Raw genomic sequence first — 19,849 nt, 5'->3', positions numbered from 1 at the left:
GATGTTCCCTATGACACTTTTAATATTTATTGAATGAGAAAACATATGGAAAGGAAAAGCTATTAATTAAATAGATTTGCATTTTATTAATGATGACAGCATCTACATGCATTGAAATAATAATAAGCAGCTAGTATTTCTTGTGTACTTATTATGTGCCAGGTATTTTGCTAAGTGCCCTACACACATTGTCTATAATTCGCCCCCCCAACCCCACAGGTGGAAATCATTGTTACCCCGTGGAATACATAAGGAAACTGAGGCTCAGAGAAGTTAAATAACTTGCCCAAGCTCACACTGCTGGGAAGTGGGGGGCCAAGAACTCATCGTGCCCCTTGAGCTTGCCTTCTTTATTGGCTTATTCTGTGCACAGTGCCGGCGCCCGAGGAATTCCCCAGCCCCGGGTTATGCTCAGGACCTCCTGGGAGCGGAGGGAGTCCGGAGGGAGTCACAGGCCATGCGGGGAACTAAGGCAGGTGCCTTGTGCTCAGCCTGGACTTGAGCTCCAACGCCTTTGCCAGGACGGCACCCGGTCCTGACTCCAGCCTCGTTCTTTTGGCATCCCTCAACCTCCTGAGCAACCTGTGCCTGAGTCTGCCTCTGCCCGGCCTGGCTTGTCCCCCGGTCCCCAGAGGCTGGAGGGGTTAACAGTTGAGAACCTGTTTGCAGACCATTAGAAGCAATAATCACCTTGCCAGTAACCCGATCTACCTCCAAAGAAGGGTCTTGGTTTTAGCAAACAGATTAAGTGGCCGCGTGAAGTGGAAGGGTGGAGCACAGAGGGCCTGAGTCCGTTTACCTAAACTGCATTTCTTCTGGGCCCTTGGAATCTGTGTGGTGATCAAGCCAGGCCCGAGGGCTACCTCTGGAGCTCACACCCTTCTGGCTGCTTCTTCCCCCTGGAACTCTGAAAACTCTGAATGTCCCCTGCATGTGACACAAGCCCCCACGGGGTTTGCTTTCCAGGCCCAGCCACAGCAGCGAGTAACTCCCGTGGACGGCCCCTAGACCGCGCATGCGCACTGAGTCTTCGCTGTGTGCCCCGCGCGTGGCCGCCCCGTGTCCCGGCCACGGAGCCTTAGTGCCCTTATGCGTCCCATTCCCGGCGGAGAGACGGAGGGACCGCGTGTGCAGGAGCCCGCACTGCTGGTTAAACCTCCAGGAATTTGGCAAGCGAGTGGGTAAACATGGCCATCGTTAAAAATGAAATAAACCTATAATTACATAAATTATATTTAAAACAAAGGTAATAAATACTCGAAAGTCCTCACTTGCTAATTATTTTCGTATGTTTCATTGGTGTCTATGCTTTGGGGTTATTCACGTCGGTTGTGTCCGTTTGGCGGACATCCTGTGGCGCAGGGTGCTACCCCCCACAGGTCCAGGCCCTCCGTTTCCTGACAGCATGTTGGTCACTTGAAATCGGCCACGGCGGGGGTGTTGACGCCACCGAAATGGGCAAATGTACAAATCGGGGCTTGTATTTCCCCCACGGCCCCTCCTCCCTCGAGAGCTGGTGGTTAAACATTCACCAGCGTCCCTGCGCTAAGAGGGGGTGACTAACTCAGCAAGGTCACAAGCATGCAGCTGGCCCCCGCAGAGCTCACCACTATGCTGCTCTACCTCTTAAAAAATAATAAACAGTTTTCAACACGTTGATTGCAAGGAATTAAAAGAGCTGAAGGAGGACTAATGGTTAAAGATGAAAAGACTTAAAGACATAATATCCCACAATCACGATATGTACTTTATTTGGATTCTGATTAAAATAAACTGTAAAAAAATGATGACATGTATGAGGCATTTGGACATTTGAGCCCTTACTACATAGTTGATGATATCCATGAATTATCCTGATTTTTTAGGTGTGATAATGGCATCATTTTTTAGAGCACTGAGTATTTCAGATGAAATGACATGCTATGCGAGATTAGTTTTAATTAAAAAAAGCGAGTGCACTTATAGACTAGTGGTTTTCAAAATGTGGTTCCCTGACCAGCAGGACCAGCAGCACCGGGGAAAATGCAAAATCTCAGGTCCCACTCCAGACCTACTGACTCGGGAATGCAGTGTTAACAAACCCCCAAGGTGACCCTGAGGCCAAGGCTGGTTTAAATGAAACAAGATTCACCTTGAGTTGATGATCCCTGAGGCTGGGTGACACATGGATGGGGTGGGGAGTCATACATACGGGTGAAATTTTCTCTAACAAAAAGTTTAAAGAATTAATAGACACACTAGACACAGGGAGTGTAGGTCTGACCGGGAGGGGTCATGGCTGCACGAGACAGATGGGTTCTCTCGGATGTCTTCACCGCATCGCATTGGTACACGTGTTTTTAGTGTCTTTTGAATTAAAAATCCAGGTTAATGGCTGCGTGGGCTCCTGACCTGAGGCAGCCGCTCGTGCTGGTCCTCCTCCTGCCAAGCCCAGCTCCTCGGGGTTTCTCTCACCAACCCCATCCCTTCATTTGAAGCCCTCCTGTTAATAAGGTTTGATCCTGAAATCTCAACCCTCTCAAGAGGAGCGACTATTTCAATTTTCAACTTCCACCTAAAGCTGTGTGACTTGAAAATAGCCCCCCTCGAGACCTGCTTTATCAGCTACAGACGTGATGCAATTAATTAACTATATGCAGCCTCTCACCAAGCGAGCTGCCTAACTTCTAGCCCATTGTAGCTCTGGTTTACTTAGCAGATAGGGCCTAAGAGCCTGTAACTGTTTACCTCCCTCTGGAGGGGCTGTCCTGGGCAGATGAATTCATTAGTTGGTGTTTGCAGAGCGGCAGGAAACCACCCCCCCCAAAAAAAACCCATTAGGTGAGTTTTTATTTTCTATGTAAAAGGTACTGAAAAACTGAACTTACATCCAAGTTACTGTGCACACTGGTCGGTTTGCACACACCCCCCCCACCCCCGTCCCCTGCTCTCCACCCCTCCTTTCCTCTAGCCCATTTTTTTCTCTGTCTCTCATTTCCGCTATTTCTCCAACTGGAAAACTCTTTGGATTTTGTCCCAGAGGATAGAAAAGGTCTGTCTGTCTGTCCATTAGACGGGATTTTTGAGGATTTTTAGTCTTTTTGGTTTATGCCAAATGCCTCCCAAATCCTCTGCTTCCTGGTACTCTCCCACCCACCCCACCTCCCGGAAGCTGTCCTTTCCTTTTTTTTTTTCCTTCCTTTCCTACTTTTCTTCCCTCCCCTCTCTTCTTTTTAAAAAACAGTCCTGTTGAGGTTTTGTCAAGAAACAGCAAGCACATTTTTTTCTAGAAACTGCACTCCCCAAAACTCTGGAGAAGGAAGGAGAGGAGTGACCATTTTCTTGCAGACGGGAAGCGGAAGCAGAACGGGGGGGCTGGGAGGCGGGGAAGAGAACGTTTTTGGGGGCAGGGAGGACATTTGAACTTTGCCTCATTTTTTTCAACTATCACTCTTCGAACAAGAACAGGATTTCTTAAGTGCACTCTATAGGGCACTGGAGGTAGAATGCAGTTTCCAGGGCCACACTCCAAGCCAAGTGAATCACAGTTTCTGGGGATGGACTCTGGGCATCTGTATTTCTAACAAGCTCCTCAGACCATGTGGACGTTCACTGACCTTTGAGAACCACGGATCCAGAGGGGAAGGCCCGGGGTCCTATGTACTGAATGCTTTCTGGATGTCAGGCTCTGCACAAAGGAGAGAAATAGCTTTGGTTTGGTTTTTGAAAAGCCAAACTCCAGGTACCCTTTTAAAGAAATGAGTACTTTGTTATTTTATATTCATGGTATTTACTGGGTGTTTGGATATGCCAGATGCTTTATAATCCTCACAACCACCCCCATCTGTATTCTTCTTGTACCCATTTTACAGATGAGGAAACAGATGTGGAAGAGGTAAAATCGTTTGCCTACCTCACACCAATAACCTGTGGTGTCTTTCGACTCTGTATTTCTGGCTCAATGCTGAGCTGTTACCTCCCAAGCCGAACTGCGGTGGCCCTATTTCCCACACTGGAAACTGAAACTCGACTTCACAGGTATGTTTTTATTTTATTTTATTTTATTTTTTTAAAGATTTTATTTATTTCTTTGACAGAGAGACACAGCGAGAGAGGGAACACAAGCAGGGGGAGTGGGAGAGGGAGAAGCAGGCTTTGAACTGAGCAGGGAGCCCAATGCGGGGCTCGATCCCAGGACCCCGGGATCATGACCTGAGCCGAAGGCAGACGCTTAACGACTGAGCCACCCAGGCGCCCCGGTATGTTTTTATTTTTACAGACAACTGTTTATAATATTCGCAATCTGAAAGGTTTCCTTCTATTCTGGGCGTGTGTGCGCCGGTCCTCCACTTTGTAGCATGTTGTTCTGGTCAGACATGGCGGCAGTCCTGGGCCCACTTTGCCAAGCCTACTGGGAGGAAACCCCAGCCTTCCTCCCCTGATACTGGGGAGTTATGGACCTATTTTAAAATTATTCCATGATAAAAGTAAATCACAAGGGGTTCCCATTTACTTCCCCCACCCCCATTCTCCTCAGAAGCAAGTTCTGTGACCAGTGTAGGGTATTTCCTTGGAGACCTTTCCTTGGCTTGTGCACATACAATGTATTTCTTTTTCTTAACATAAATGGAAAGGTATTGTGTACAGCAAGGCTTTTCACGTCATGATTTATCGTAGACTTCTTTCTTTGCCTACCTCATTATTTTTAAAATTTTTTTTGCATTTTTTTAAAAGATTTATTCATTATATATAGAGAGAAACAGCACGAGTGGTGGGGAGAGGAGAGAGAGAGGGAGAGAATCTTAAGCAGGCTCCAGGACCAGCACGGAGCCCTATGGGGGGCTCGATTTCACAACCGTGAGGTCAAGCCCTATGGGGGGCTCGATCTCACAACCGTGAGATCATGACCTGAACTGAAATCAAGAGTTGGATGTTTAACCAACTGAGCCACCCAGGTGCCCTGCATTTTTTTTTTTAAGATTTTATTTATTTATTTAAGAGAGAGTGAATGAGAAAGAAAGAGAGAGAGCACGAGCACGAGCAGGGGCAGGGGAGACGGAGAAGCAGATTCCCCACTGAGCAGGGAGCCCCATGTGGGGCTCAATCCCAGGACTCTGGGATCATGACCTGAGCCGAAGGCAGACACTTAACCGACTAAGCCAACAGGTGCCCCCCTGCATTTTTAATAGTAAAGGCACACTGAAGAAATTCAATGATGGGAGGAGAAAGAAGGGTGTTTTTAAGGCATAATTTTTTTTTTTGAGAGAGACAGCAGGTGAGGAGGGGCAGAGAGACAATCTTAAGCAGGCTCCATGCCGGGTGTGAAGCCCGACTCAGGGCTCGATCTCACCACCCAGAGATTATGACCTGAGCCGAAATTAGGAGTTGGACGCTTAACCGACTGAACCACCCAGGTGCCCCTAAAGATTTTCTTTTTTTAAGTAATTTCTACACCCAACGTGGAGCTCGAACCTACAACCCTGAGATCAAGAGTCTCACACTCCACTGACTGAGCTAGCCAGGCGCCCCTAGAATGATAGTGATTTTTGAATCCAAGTTTGGAAATAACTTTTTTTATTGTGGTTAAATATCCATAACATAAAATTGGCCATTTTAGCCATTTTTAGGTGTCCAGTTCAGTGACATCAAGCACATTCACATTCAATCACCACCCCTCCATCTCCAGAACTCTTTCATTTTCCCTCCCTGGATTCTGTACTCACAAAACAGTGGCTCCACCTTTTCCCCCTGCAACCCCCCTGCCCCGGGAACCACTATTCTACTTTGTCTCCCTGAATTTGACCGCTCCAGGTCCTCCTATAAGTGGGATCATGTGGTATTTGTCTTCTTGGGTCGGTTTATTGCACTTAGCATCATGTCTTCAAGGATCATCCCTGTGGTAGCATATGTCAGAATTTCCTTCCTTTTTAAGGCTTGCAGTCCCTCATATGTATATACCACATTTTGTTTTTCTCTCTTCTATCAATCGTTCCCACCTTTTGACTATTGTGAATGATGCTGCTGTGAACATGGGCGTGCAAAGATCTGTTGGAGTCCTCGCTATCATTTCTTTGGGGTTGGTACCCACATGTGGAATTGCTGGATCATATGCAATCCTATGCTCACTTGTTCCTTCTAAGTAACAAATCCTATTCCATTGTATCTTTCCTGTGTTTACTGGCAATTTAAATTCACTTTTCTATAAACTGCCCACTGATATGATTTTTTAATGGGATCTTAGATATAATTTATATAATTTAGATATTCATTCTTTTATCTGTTATACACCTGGGAAATTATTCACATTTAAAAACAACTTTTTTTTTTTAAAGATCTTATTTATTTATTTGTCAGAGAGAGACAGAGCACAAGCAGGGAGAGCGGCAGGCAGAGGGAGAAGCAGGCTCCCCGCTGAGCAGGGAGCCTGATGTGGGGCTCATTCCCAGGACCCTGGGATCATGACCTGAGCCGAAGGCAGCTGCTTAACCGACTGAGCCACCCAGGCGTCCCTAAAAACATCTTTCTACATCATTCCAGATCCGAGCACTTGTCCTTATCTCTGATTATTTGAGAACTATTTATTGATGAGAATTTTTATTATTCTAAAGATAAGAACACACAGGCGGCCATCTGGACGCAGCGTAGGGCCTGCCTCATGGAAGGTGCTCTGTAAATGTTTACCAAATGACTGAATTACTTTTGGACAGCACGTGGTTTCATTAGTTTCTTTTTAAGGATTCACTGTGATCTGTCCAATCCAGAAGCTAAATTAAATCCTTCATGATACCTCCTAGCACAGCTCTCCTTAAGTTTAACCTGTTCTACCAGCCTCAGGAAAAAAAAAAATTAATCCAAATTGCTATGAAAATCATAGATCATTCAGGTTTCTGTTGTTTGAAAAGCACTTCAGGGAAACGGTCCTGCAGTGGGCTTTGTTAAAATGAGGATAGTTAGTGATCAAATAACCCGTAGACTAGAAAAGCGCGGGAAAGGAACTGTAGTTCTTCACTCAGTCCTCCTGCCTCTTCTCCAGGAAAGATTAGTATAGGCTTAATACGTACCAAATAATTTGTTGAACACTGTGCATCTGGTATTTAATCTTCAACATAATCCTGCAGGGGAACCATGACCATGCACATTTGACACAGATCGGGGGGCTCAGGAAGGCTAAGTCACCAGCTGGAGGTCACACAGCTCGTGGTAAATAGTAGAGCTGGGAATTCATCCCTGTCCCTTTGGTGGCAGGCTCTGAGATCTTACCCATTTTCTCATCTGTGCCCCTGGTACCCCAAGACTGGACCAGGGTCCCTACCAGGAACCATGGCCAAGAGTGGATGACCTGGCCGGGGGGACGTGCGTGGAAGGGGAGCAGGAAGGTTTGCTTGTGCCCCATGGCTGGCTGGGGGATGCAGGTTGGGGTGACTGTAACCCTGAACCTCAGAGGGCCACAGCTTCCCTGGCCAAGCCCCTCCCCCTCCTGAGACTGCTTCCCTGAGGAGCTGCGGGGTCCTGGGGCTGGAGGGGACTCCAGGGTGCAGCATGAATGCTGCAACTTGGCATCCCTGGGGAACGGCTCTGCTCATCTGCGGGATGACCCTGCCTTCCAACTGTAGCCCTTAGAGGTCTCTGCCTTTTGAACCCTGACCACGGAGGGCGTTCGCAACTCCCAACTTAGTACAGGCATGTATTTGTTCTCGTATTGCTCTCTGAACTTTGTTTCTTGTCACACCAGACAAACAGTGACATCTCCAGGGCCAGAGGCTCTTTTCAAATACGGCACTGAACCCAGGTATTGCCTGATAAAGTGTATTTTTAGTGGACAACCGTTTCAGAGTCTCTGAGACCTTAGTGTCAGCTGAGAATAAGTGGTATGAACAACTGTTCTCAGAGAGGAGAAGAAAGATGAGGAAGAACCTCTCAAATTGAATTTTGTATTTCCAGAAAGAATGCCATGTACCTGTTGGTAAATGTAATCAGCTGAACTTTAAGGGGAGCCCCCCCCCACCAAAGTTCCAGCTCTCCTTTCCCTCGTGCTCATCCTAACTTCTGGTCTTAAGTGTAGCTCATTTTCTAGACTTGCCTTCTCCAGGGCCTATTAAATAGGAAGTGCCCCTAGGGAACCTGGGGGGTGGTGGCAGCAAAGGTGAGAAGAGGACCCCCATTTTCCTTGGAGGCATGAAAAATTAATCTATCCTTTGGATGACAATTTCAAATAGCATTTGGAATTATCATTCAAATCCTACAGGGGTTTTGTCTTTTCTCGCAAGTGTGTGGATCATTTTAAATACCAAGATGCTGCGGGGCTCACTCGTCTGTGATTCGCCTGCGCCGTCCTGATTCCCCGCCACCTAGATCTGCTGTGATTTCTACTCACCCAGCTGCTCTCATCTTTGAAATTGTCCCCGGGTGATCTACTGTTACCTGTATCATTTACAGAGTCCTCGCTGAAAGAGACAATGCTCCCTGAAGATGGAAGCCCCGCCCCTCACCCGGTCACACTCCGACTGCGACCTATGGCTCTGGGGAGAGCCATAACTACTGTTAACAGGAACCCTTTGACACCTTTGGAGGAAAGGAATGTAGACTCATCCTCTTGTCATCGCAGAATCCCTTGACTCCGCCAGATATTCCCCACCACAGCGAGGTGTGGACTTTTTCTCATTTCGAGGTAAGACCACATGTGGCTACACCAGGGAGCCCCTCATCGTGGTTGTCAGCAGAACGTGCGTAGAGAGAAGTTGGTGCTTTCCATCGAGGGAGACGGAAAAGACTGTTTCCCCTTTCATCGGAAATCTTCTTCCTTAGGAGGTGCTCAAAGGCTTGTCATTTGCCCAGATGTCCTTCTTTTTAAAGATTTTTTTTTTTTTTATTTGAGACAGAGAGAATGAGAGAGAGAGAGCACATGAGAGGGGGGAGGGTCAGAGGCAGAAGCAGGCTCCCTGCCGAGCAGGGAGCCCGATGCGGGACTCGATCCAGGGACTCCAGGATCATGACCTGAGCCGAAGGCAGTCGCTTAACCAACTGAGCCACCCAGGCGCCCTGCCCAGATGTCCTTCTGAGCAGGCCTCTCCTTGGCCACGGCAAGGATCAGTAACGTCACGGAAGGCTCTGTTGTCCAAGGTGGGAGCTTCTAGCCACAAGTGGCTACTGGAATTTATACTATTTGAAATGAAATAAGATCCACCATTCCTATTGTTAGTTGCATGAGCTATGACATTTCAAGTGCCGGTGGTGTCCATACCGGACCGCGTGGCCACGGGACACTCCTGTCATCGCAGCAAGTCCGATTGGATGGCGGTACTCTAAGGCAAGCTGCTTACCAGAGGCCACCTTACTGGTCCCAGAGGGGGTGACCTGCACTGTGGTCCTGAGGGGCCCACGTGAGGCTATCCCCAGCACGGGTGTGGTCACGGGGTGAAAACTTTTTTTAAAATTTTATTTATTTATTTGAGAGAGAGAGAGCACAAGCAGAGGGAGAGGAAGAGGGAGAGGGAAAGGGAGAAGCAGACTCCCCGCCGAGCAGGGAGCCTGACACGGGGCTCAATCCCAGGACCCTGGGATCATGACCTGAGCCGAAAGCAGACGCTTAACGACTGAGCCACCCAGGCGCCCCACTGGGGTGAAAACTTAATGATACTTTCAATCAACATGTATTTCTTACATACAGCACTTCATTCAAGGCCACTCAAATGAGCGTGGGAAATCCTGACACATTTCTGTTGTCTCATAATTTACATGGACTGAAATGGCCTGGGAAGAGGGGCTAAGGACAGGAGAGGTGACAGAGGGACACGGAAGAGATGGGACCTGAGAGCTACATAGGCGGTGAGCTGGGCGACTTGCTGATGGGACCCTGACTGGACAGCGTGTGGGGTGTGCGGTGTGGACATGAACTCTGGAACTCACAGTCTTCGGGCTCGACGTCCGAGTGGCTGTCCTCCCCTGACCTCTCTTGTGCCTCCTCCTTGGCAGGTTCCGGCATCTTTGGGTCCCGTTACCCCTCCCAGAGCACAAGGCTGAGGGTGGAGGGCGAGTGCCACCAGCCCCTCACCCAGAACCCTTTCAGGGTGCACCTTACGCTGCCTGCCCGCCCCCAGGTCTGGGGGACCTGAACCGGCCCCCTCTCTGCCCTAGAAGCACAGCCCTTAGGAGGCTCCATCCTCCTGGGTTCAAGCCTCCCTGGGACTTGCATTTCCTGACCTGACATGACATGGGCCACCACCAGAGTTTCACTTTTCATTTCCTGACTGAATCAGGATGTGCCCTTTTGGGAAGGGGGGGTAGCCAAGGCATCCACGCAGAGCCCGGAACAGGCCCCACGGCCCAGCAGGGAGGGAGGAAGGAAGAACCAGCGCGAGCGCACCTCGGGCAGCTCCCCCTGACTAGCAGACGGCGGGGAAGGAAGCCAGTGTGTGTCCAGTGCCAGGGCGGGCCATGTGCCAGCACCCCTCCCTCTTGATAGGATCTCTCTTCTAGCCCTCACCACATTTGTCACAGTGCCTGAGGGCCAGCTTAGTGGCCCCTCCACACACACACACACACAGTGAGCGGGCCCAGGTCTACAGCCACCTGCCCCTGGCCACTCCACTCTTTGGGGATGTGGATTAGAACTCTGGTCTTCGCGTTCCCGGACATCACCCCACTATCCCTCCCGTCCCAAGTGAATGTCTGGGAACAGCCCCCCATTTTTTTTTTTTGCTTCAACTTCAAACATAGAAAAGACAAAAAGAGGAGGCATAATGGTTAGACAGTCCTGGGTAAATTCCGAGGGCTTCGTTTCTAAGGTGGGAGGTGATTTTATTGAAACCTTGCATGGTCTCCATTAGCTTATTTGTAAAATAATAGGAGTCTGGTCTGATCCAGAGATCCACATTAAATAGGCTTCCCCTTTAATGCCTTTGAAGGGAAATAAAAAACACGAGTAGCAGAGTGAAGTAGGTATGAGTTGTGAGTTGACTGCCTCTGGCTTCGTTGTTCCAAGAAAACTGTTAAAAAGGAGCAACACGTGAATATCCTAGTTCCCTGGCAAGTCCAACTTGGTGAGTCTTTGCACTTTCTAGAAAATGTGGTGTGGGATAGGTGGGAGATGAGAGGGAGAGAGAGGGCGAGGGAGGAAGAGAGAGAATATGAAAATGAACGTGAATGAACTTGGGCATCCGGGAGACCAGCTGAACTTTGGGGCTTCTTTGTCTCAAAGAACTTTCCTTGTCCCTCAGCTCTTGGAAGCACAGAACACTTCCGATGGTTTTAGGGATCAGTGAGGGGGAAGAGAGGGAGGAAAAACATGGGGAGGTTGTTTGATCAGCCCCAGAGCAGTCTGATCAATGCTCAGAGTGGATACCAGCTCAGGAGTGAAGGCTGCTTTTCCAGGTTGGTCCTGGCTTTAAACTGGGTTATGAATTTTACAAGCAGGAAAGGCTCTGGACATACAAGTTTGACTGACAGGAAAAGTCCATGGCCCGTGGGCCCTGGATGGAAGGGCTGGGCCTCTGGGGGCATCTTCCTGGCTGCAAAAAGGGCTAGGCTGCTTGAAAGGTACTTGAAACAAATAAAACAGTGACTCTAAAACATACCCATATGTCACGTTCTTACAGAAAAATACTCTCTGTAATTAGTTACAAGCTTCAGGGAATAAAATCCAATTTACCTGTCAAAGAAGAAAGGCTAAGCTGCCCCCACCCCAGGCTGCTGGTGGGGGGACACGGCTTGCAGGCCCTTCCCTCCCCTAGCCCCTGCTTTTCTCCTCCCGCCCCCTTTATTTGTGAGGACTAGAAAAAAAATAGGAAAGTTGGAAAAATCCTCTAAAGACACACAGTGTTCCAAGCACAATCAGGCCACTAATTACTGTTAAGCCCGAGCCCCTTTTTGTGTTCTCGGGGCGGGGGGGGGACTTCAGTGTGTAGCAACCACTTGGGTCTTTTCATGAGTTCGGGCTAACTCCTGAATAGCAGATTTTTTTCCCTTCTCTTTTCAACATTTGCTTGCTGCCCACCCTTCTTTTCCTTCTGCCTTCATCTCCAACTTCACCTTCTCCTTCTGTCCTTTTTTTCTTTCTCTCTCTTTTTTTTTTTGGTGCTTTTTTCCCCTTCCCCACCACCTTCCCTCTATTCTTTTTGCTTTTCTGATAGCATTTTTCTTCTGGCGTGGTGTTTTAAGTCTCTAAATGAAACTTGACTGCCCCCACGGCCGGCTGGAGAAGCACAAAGGCCTCCCATTCCACTGGCTACAGTAACACCATTGTGTGTCCTAACAATGCACTAATTGGTGGTGACAATTGTGGGGCTGGGAGGAAGAGGGGGGGCGCTCTTTTCCAATCAGTGGGCCACCAGGATAAAAGGAGAGGAGAAGGAGGAGGAGGATGGCAGGCCCGGGCTCCTGGTGAGAGGGAGACCGATCTGCAGAGGGGGCACAGTACTTGGGGCTCGTGTTGGGCTTTCTAAATTAATAATACAAATGAAGGAGAAAAGAATTGTTTTGGGGAAAAAGTAGACTTTGCCTCAGACAACTTCAGGGTCCTGGTGGTGGCGGGGGGGAGGTGAACCGCCCTCAGTTCGTCTCTATGGGAAGGGACCTGAGTGGCCTCCGCATGTCCGTCCAGCGTTTCAGTGTTTCCGCTAAAGGATGGGAAAGTCGGAGAGGCCGGTGAGAAAAGGCTCTGGGGGAAGTGTTCTCCGGGATGGTCGGGATGGTCAAAAGGCAGGTGTTGAGGCTGGTGTGTGGTGATGCCCCTGTTTCCACCACATTTCTCAGCGAGGGGAGGAAGCCAGAAAGGGAGGAGGCTGAGCCATTCGCCTTGTGGCGCATTAGACTCTCACGAAGTCCAGGGGCTCTGCGCGGCGACTCTGACCTTTAAACTGGTCCAGAAGAGCAGTTGGGCAGGATTGTGGACCAGAGCACAATGGTCGCCACATGATGCTGCTGGGACTCTTGGGGCCTGCTGGAGAAGGTGCGAGAGGCCCCAGAATGTCCCCCAGAGGCTGTGGGATCTTCCCAGCCACGTGGCTCTGGCTGACACCCTTCCTTTGCACAGAATGACTCACCTTCCTAGACCGACGTCAAACGTGTTCTCTCCTGGAAGCCCCTCCTGGCCGGGTGGGGTCGGCCCACACCCTCTTTCATGTTCTCGCTCTGCACCCTGAAAACCACAGGACCTGACCTCTAGTCCTCTCTCCTGTGGGTGCCAGGCCCAGGGATAAGGGCCCTTATCCACGTCATTTCACCTAAATCTCACAACAGCCCCAGGACTGGAGGATGATTTTTATCTCCATAGAGAAGGCAATGGGGAAACTGAGGCCTCTTAGCCTCCCTAAGAGGTTCAGTATCGCACTCGTGGTCACCCAGCGTCAAAGCAGAGAGGCTGGGAATCTATCTAACTGTTGCAACAAGGGTGCTAACTCCCGGGCCCTCTTTGCTTCCATGCTCGCCTTTCCCCCATCACTGGTCTCTGGAGGGCAGAGGCTCTTTGTGGTCTTTACATCCCCAGCACCTAACACAGCACCGGACATACAGGAGGCTTCCAGAAAGGTTTGCTGCCTGAAGGGGGAGGTGGGGAGGGCTGAATAATTGGCATGTTATTGCCAATTATCCTCCATGTCCCTTTGGGTCTCAGACTTCAGCCTGCATAGAATCCCCTGGGGTGGAAGGTTGCTCAAACACAGATCCCTGGGCCCTACCCACCCCCTCACCCCCCCACACCCCCGCCCCCTCCACCCCCAGTCCTGGTGGAACCCGAGAACGTGCCTTCCTAAGCGCTTTCCTGCCGCTGCTGCTGGTCCTGAGACCCCAGCCGGACAAGGGCTGCCCCAGCACCATGCGAACTCCGCCGCGGGGAGCCCATTCCTTCCATTATCTCTGTCTTTTTGTGGCCTGAGCCCCGAAGTTTTATTAAGGAGAAATTGAAGTTGAGAAGTTTTGATTATAATAATCTCAGGCTTCTGCCTGCTTTTTTTTCTTTTTTTCTTTTTTTGATTTTTATTTATTTATTTGACAGAGAGAGACACAGCGAGAGAGGGAACACAAGCAGGGGGAGTGGGAGAGGGAGAAGCAGGCTTCCCGCGGAGCAGGGAGCCCGATGCGGGGCTCGATCCCAGGACCCTGGGATCATGACCTGAGCCGAAGGCAGACGCTTAACGACTGAGCCACCCAGGCGCCCCTTCTGCCTGCTTTAAATAACAATCTTATCCAGTAGCCATTTATATCTGATGGAAAAAATAAAAAAGCCACGTGCCCAATTAACCACACTGCAAACAGTGGCATTTTCAAGAAAATATCTGGACTGAGTCTTTTATTTGGGGGGACTCCTCACACAGCCCTTCTTTCCCACAGGTGTTTTGTGCCTTTTAATTTTATTTCATGAATATCTTATGCTTTGGGGTGAGATGCTCACGCAAGGGAGAACGGGACGCAGACATTTGAGCTCTCGTGTGTTTGGTGAGGGCATCAAGGGGTCAGGTGAGGTTTGAGGTGCCTTCCCATGAGGACCAGGGTGTCCGGTCAGCTCGGGAGCCAATGCCTTGGGTCTCAACATGGCGCCGGGAAACCACAGATGGGACCCTCTGCCTCCCCTGCAAGCCAAGGGTTCTCTCTCTACTCAGTTCTGTTGGAACCAACCCTTTTCCTTGAGCACATCGTTTCAATTAGTCCGTTCCTCCGGGACCCTTGGTAAGCCACTAGCGTCGTGTTGGGGATGTCGCCTTCCGAATAGAGGCCAGGGATGGTGGCCCCTGGCAGGTCTGCTCTTGTGTGTTCACACTGCAGTGTCTGCTGGGAGCCTCGGTCGGGACAGGATGGCAAATGTACAGAGAAAGGGGACAAATTGTGATGAGACATTGCGTGGGAAAGGCATTGTGTGAGAAACCAGCTCTGGCTGACTTGAAGAGAGAAGCCATTGCTGCATAGCTGATAGAATTTAAGGAATAAAAACCCCTAGATCGGGCGCCTGGGTGGCTCAGTTGGTTAAGCGACTGCCTTCAGCTCAGGTCATGATCCTGGAGTCCCGGGATCGAGTCCCACATCGGGCTCCCTGCTCGGCGGGGAGCCTGCTTCTCCCTCTGACCCTCTTCCCGCTCGTGCTCTCTGTCTCTCATTCTCTCTCTCGCAAATAAATAAATAAAATCTTTAAAAAAAAAAACGAAACCCTAGATCTTTGGAAAAGCAGAGTTCAGGGCAGTTTCAAGGGAGTTGGGTGAACGGAAATCCCCTTTAGCGGTTGTCGTCCAGGTGCACGCTCAGCTCCGGTCAAGGTCAAACTCTGAGCTTGGGCTATGGGTCCCAACAGTCAGACTCTGAAAGTCCACCAGGATGACCTGGAATGGAGAGTACTGTCCTCTGAAGGAAGAGTGGGACACTTTAAAGACGGTGGAAGGGGGAGCGCCTGGCTGGCTCAGTCCATAGAGTGTGTGACTTCTGATCTTCGGGGTTGTCAGTTCAAGCCCCACACTGGGTGTAGAGATTACTTAAAAAAAAAAAAAAAAGAATAAAAATCTTAAAAAAAAAAAAAGGTGGAAGGGAAGCTGAGGAGGTACCAGAGCCTTTTATAATTTACCAAGCCTTGGGGTGGGGACACCTCATGATCTTGTTTTTATTTTGTAAAAGCTTTACTGTTTGAACAAACAAAACAAAAGACGTTTTTGAGATAAGATGAATTTGATTTGAAACGGCGTAGCAGATAGCAAGGAAACATTGTTAATTTTGTTAGGTTTGTAATGGCATTGTGACTACATAGAAAAAAATACACATCTTTTCTTTCTTATTTATTTGAGAGAGTGGGGGAGTGGCGGGGGGAGAGAGAATCTGAAGCCGACTCCCTGCTGAGCACAGAGCCCAACTCCATGCGGGGCTGAGATCTGGGGCTGAGATCTTGACAGGAGCCAAAACCAAGAGTCGGATGCTCAACCGACTAGCCACCCAGGCGCCCCCCCAAAATACACATCTTTTTTAGACGTGTACTAAAGCATATGGAGGATAAAATGTCATTATGTCTCGGACTGGCTTTGTGATACTTCCTCAAAAAAGTGAAAAATGAAAAACAAGCCTAGGTGGAATAAACAAGGAAGGCAAAATCCAATAATTTTTATCTTAAAAAATGTTTATTTTTATCTTTGAAAAATCCTCATTAGAAGCATCCTGTGGTGGGCTGCACGTGAGCTGACTGTTTGGGTGCAGGGGTAACCGGTGGGGGGGGGAATTCAGGCAGGGCTGGTTTCCAGGGCTCACTGTCTGTGGGACCACACACTGACACATGGTCACCACAGCGCTGACCCTTGGCGAAGGCTGTCAGCCCGTGCCTGGCCTCTGCTCTCCCACTTTCACCTTGGCGTGGACTTGAAGGCTCACGTGCAGGAGTACTTCCTGAGACACCTGTCATCGGACATCTCCTCTGGACACTGGGGCCGCCGATGGCTGCTTCCTCTGTTGCCTCGCTCTGGGGCATCAGTGAGAAAGCCATCTGGGGAAGTTGACCCAGTAGAATTCAAATTCACTTCCCTGCCTATGCAATTGGGATTTATTTCCTCTGCAAAAGGCTTGCATCTCAGCGCAAAGGGCCTTTCGCTGGGCTTGGGTATGCATGCGGGGATCTTCACAGAGAAAGCTCCTGCCTGGTTGATTTTCCTAACAGCATGCACCTCGTGGTATCCTCGGAACCTGGTGTTACTAAGCGTGTCATCACGATACAGTACAGAAGCTAAGGCAATTTGGATGTCCTTGGGCCCCAAATTAATATGCGCTTTGTATAGTCTTGTAATTTGGGAGGCAATTTTCCATAACACAGTGAGAGATGTTCCTTCATACATTTGAGATAATTTAGCTCAATGTTCATTTGAAAAAATTACTGTGCTAATAGCAGCTCTTCAGCTTCAGAACAACAGACCATCCTGGGAGAACGTGGAAGTCCCTGAAAGTGATTCTCCTATCAGTCTGTCTGGGAGCATCAGCATAAAAGCTGTTGGAATTTCCCCCAGACCAGCAGCTGTCTGGAGGTTGTACAGCAGGATCGGAATTGGGGCAGGGACTCGTGAACTCTAGCTGATTTGCATAAAACCAGGAGCCCTCAATGGAGGAATAGGAAATAAAGGTGGAGTAATGAGTTTCCCTGTTGTCCAAGTAAACTGGAAGTCACTGCCCATAAATCAGAATTCCTGTATGTTCAGCTATGGGAACACTTTATTCTTCCTGCTGGACGTTTCTGCCCAAGCTGTGAACAAACAGATGCCAACAGGAGAGCATGAACTCTATCTTTCTGCTGGGTGTGTTTTGTCTCGGGCTTCCTGGTTCTATGTACCAGAGGCCTTTGTTATCCTGGGGGAGGAATAATTCTCTACCCCAATCAGAATCCAATACCATAATAAAAAATAAATTTAAAAGCATTTTTTGCCCCAATCAGGAATGTAGTTTCTAATGGTGCTGCTTTATTTATTTTTTTTTAAAGATTTTTTTTTAATTTATTTGAGAGAGAGAGAATGAGAGAGAGAGCACGAGAGGGGGGAGGGTCAGAGGGAGAAGCAGATGCCCCGCGGAGCAGGGAGCCCGATGTGGGACTCGATCCAGGGACTCTAGGATCATGACCTGAGCCAAAGGCCGTCGCTTAACCAACTGAGCCACCCAGGTGCCCTAACGGTGCTGCTTTAGACCAAACCCCAGGTAAGGCCCCGGTAGACTCAAGTTCATTTCCGGCTGTATTCCTGTTCCACAGCATACCAGCTGCCTATAGTGATTTTGAATTAAGTCATTACTACTGTGGGGGTTTTCCATGTGGTAAGCATTATGGGCATGGAGGAGATGATAATTTGTAAGGCTCTGAACTGTCTGGAAAAGCTCATGAATGAGGAATACTTGTCATCAAAGTCACTGACTTCAGAAAGGGAGAAGAGGGAAGAACTGGCTGCTTCTATTCACCTGTAACTGGCAATTGAGGCTGAAAGTCGGCAGTTCAATAGGGGCCTGCATTTGGAAGGACTCTAGTTCATTTTCAAGTCTAGTTCTTCTACTGAACCAAAGCAAATCTGGACACAGCCCCAGATTTCATGAATTTCCCAGATCTTTCTGGGCAAGAAGCACCTGGTGCTTTTCCATTTTAAACACCACTCTCGAGAGTGTTGAGGGTCAAGTTCACTGGATGGGCCCGAACTGGGAGCAGGCTCTCACACACATACGTGTGAGGACAAGTGCAGCAGAACCAGGAGGAATGAAAAAGTGGAAGGGAGAATACAAGGCTCCCTTTGTAGCCAGCTGAGTCACCTGTGCCCATGACCTGGCCACTTCCATTCACCAGGCTGTCTGGTGATAGTGTATACTGGAGAAATAGAAGCTGACCACACCCTGGAAGAAAATAAAGGGGGTATAAAGGTGAGGTTTTATGGAAACGACTGCAACCTCTGCGCGGCAAGTTCCAAAGTGCTGTTCTGCGTCCGCTGGGAAGAAGGGCGGCAGCAGCTGTTAGCTAGAGGGCAACTAAGGCCACGCAGCCCGTCCACATCCCTTTGCCGCCCTTCCCACTGCCGACCACTAGCATGCGAAGCAAATGTTTATTTCAGGGCAACTTGCTTCATTTCATCTAGTGGTTCTTAACTTTCAGAACACATGAGAATCACCCAGGGAGCTTTTAAGAAATAAACACTCAGGCCCCATCCAGAGAGCTTCGGATTCAGTTGTCTGTGATGGGGTCCTGACATTTTGCTTTTGTTTTTGTGTGTCTGATGTGGGAACCGCTGATTAAAGCCATCATCAAAGGACAGGACAGGGGAAACAATGAGGGGAGATTCAAATCATCATCTCCTGGGGGTGGGGAGACAGGAACAAAATCGTGTTGCTTTCCATCCTTCTGAAAACATCTTTGCATATCTTCTCTCTGATAATGCCAAACTTGCTGGAGTTACCCAGTCACTCCAGTTTACTACAGCTGGGGGAAAGCTAACCAGCGCTGTGAATCCAACGAATCCCGGCTCTGGCTAGATCGAGTGTCTGGTTTGGCTCTGTGAAACATTAACTTGTTTCTCTTTATCACGGATTGTAGCAGGTTTCTTGTGAGGATGAAGTCCAGTTATTTCTTGGACAGAACGGGCGTGAGCCCCAGTTGGTTTCCTGAGGGAGGAGGCAGAGAGGCTGGGCATGAACATGGTTAGGTATGTCTCGGGGAGTGAGGCTCAGGGTTCACCTTTGGTAAATGTTTAACCAGAAGCACCTTTACTAGGCTTCAATGTCTGTCTTTGAGAAAGTGAGTTTAAAAGGTGTTTTGAAAGTTTCCTAGAGGACAGGTGTTGTACCCTGTGGCCTTTGTGGAGGCAAAGCAAGGGCCAGCCCAGGCTAGGTAGCGCAGATACTCCCGATCACGTCTCAACACCAGAGGACTGCTATCTTTCACATAAACGCCTACTCTACTTTTCACTCTTTGCCCCCTGCATATGGTCTTCAGGAAGACCAGCGTCTTTGCCTAGTGGCTTACTGCCTGCCACTTGTCCATCTAATTTGGAGAGCACGGTGGCGAGATGAAACGAGGGCAAGGAGGCTTGGGGCGGAGCTATGTATGGTAGGAAGACCTTCCATGCATGAGCTTTGGCAGGTTTGTCTCAGACCTGAAGGAAATCATGCCAATTTCGCAAACAAGACCCATAATACCACATCTGCATTTTTAAAAAATTACACTATATTCTTCAGAAGCATAGGAAGGGGCTGATGAGGGTATTATGAGTTGATGAATTTAGAAAAACCCAAATCTGTAAGATTAAGAGAGATTTTAAAGTCCTTGTAGCTTCAATAAAGCTCAAATCTTGACTTTGAATTAACATCCAGAGCTCATCTTGGGCTTTCACCACCACCACCCGCCCCCGCCGTGAAAACAGTATTTTAAAGAAGTTGTTATGAGAAGAGAAAG

The 19,849-nt window shown here is 48.9% G+C and overlaps 1 long non-coding RNA gene across 1 annotated transcript; it reads left to right on the top strand.

Annotated features, from left to right (window-relative positions):
• Positions 1–7,935: 7,935 nt before the first annotated feature.
• On the top strand, positions 7,936–10,672 carry LOC145720477 (uncharacterized). Its single transcript, XR_014143408.1, has 2 exons — positions 7,936–8,801; positions 9,014–10,672. It is a non-coding gene; the product is annotated as an uncharacterized LOC145720477 (long non-coding RNA).
• Positions 10,673–19,849: the final 9,177 nt, after the last annotated feature.

The sequence above is a fragment of the Leptonychotes weddellii genome, chromosome 3 (assembly GCF_054177405.1).
Source record: "Leptonychotes weddellii isolate Sample4059 chromosome 3, ASM5417740v2, whole genome shotgun sequence".
Taxonomy (NCBI): domain Eukaryota; kingdom Metazoa; phylum Chordata; class Mammalia; order Carnivora; family Phocidae; genus Leptonychotes; species Leptonychotes weddellii.
Note: the sequence above shows the minus strand (reverse complement) of the source record. Positions and strands in the feature narration are given on the sequence as shown.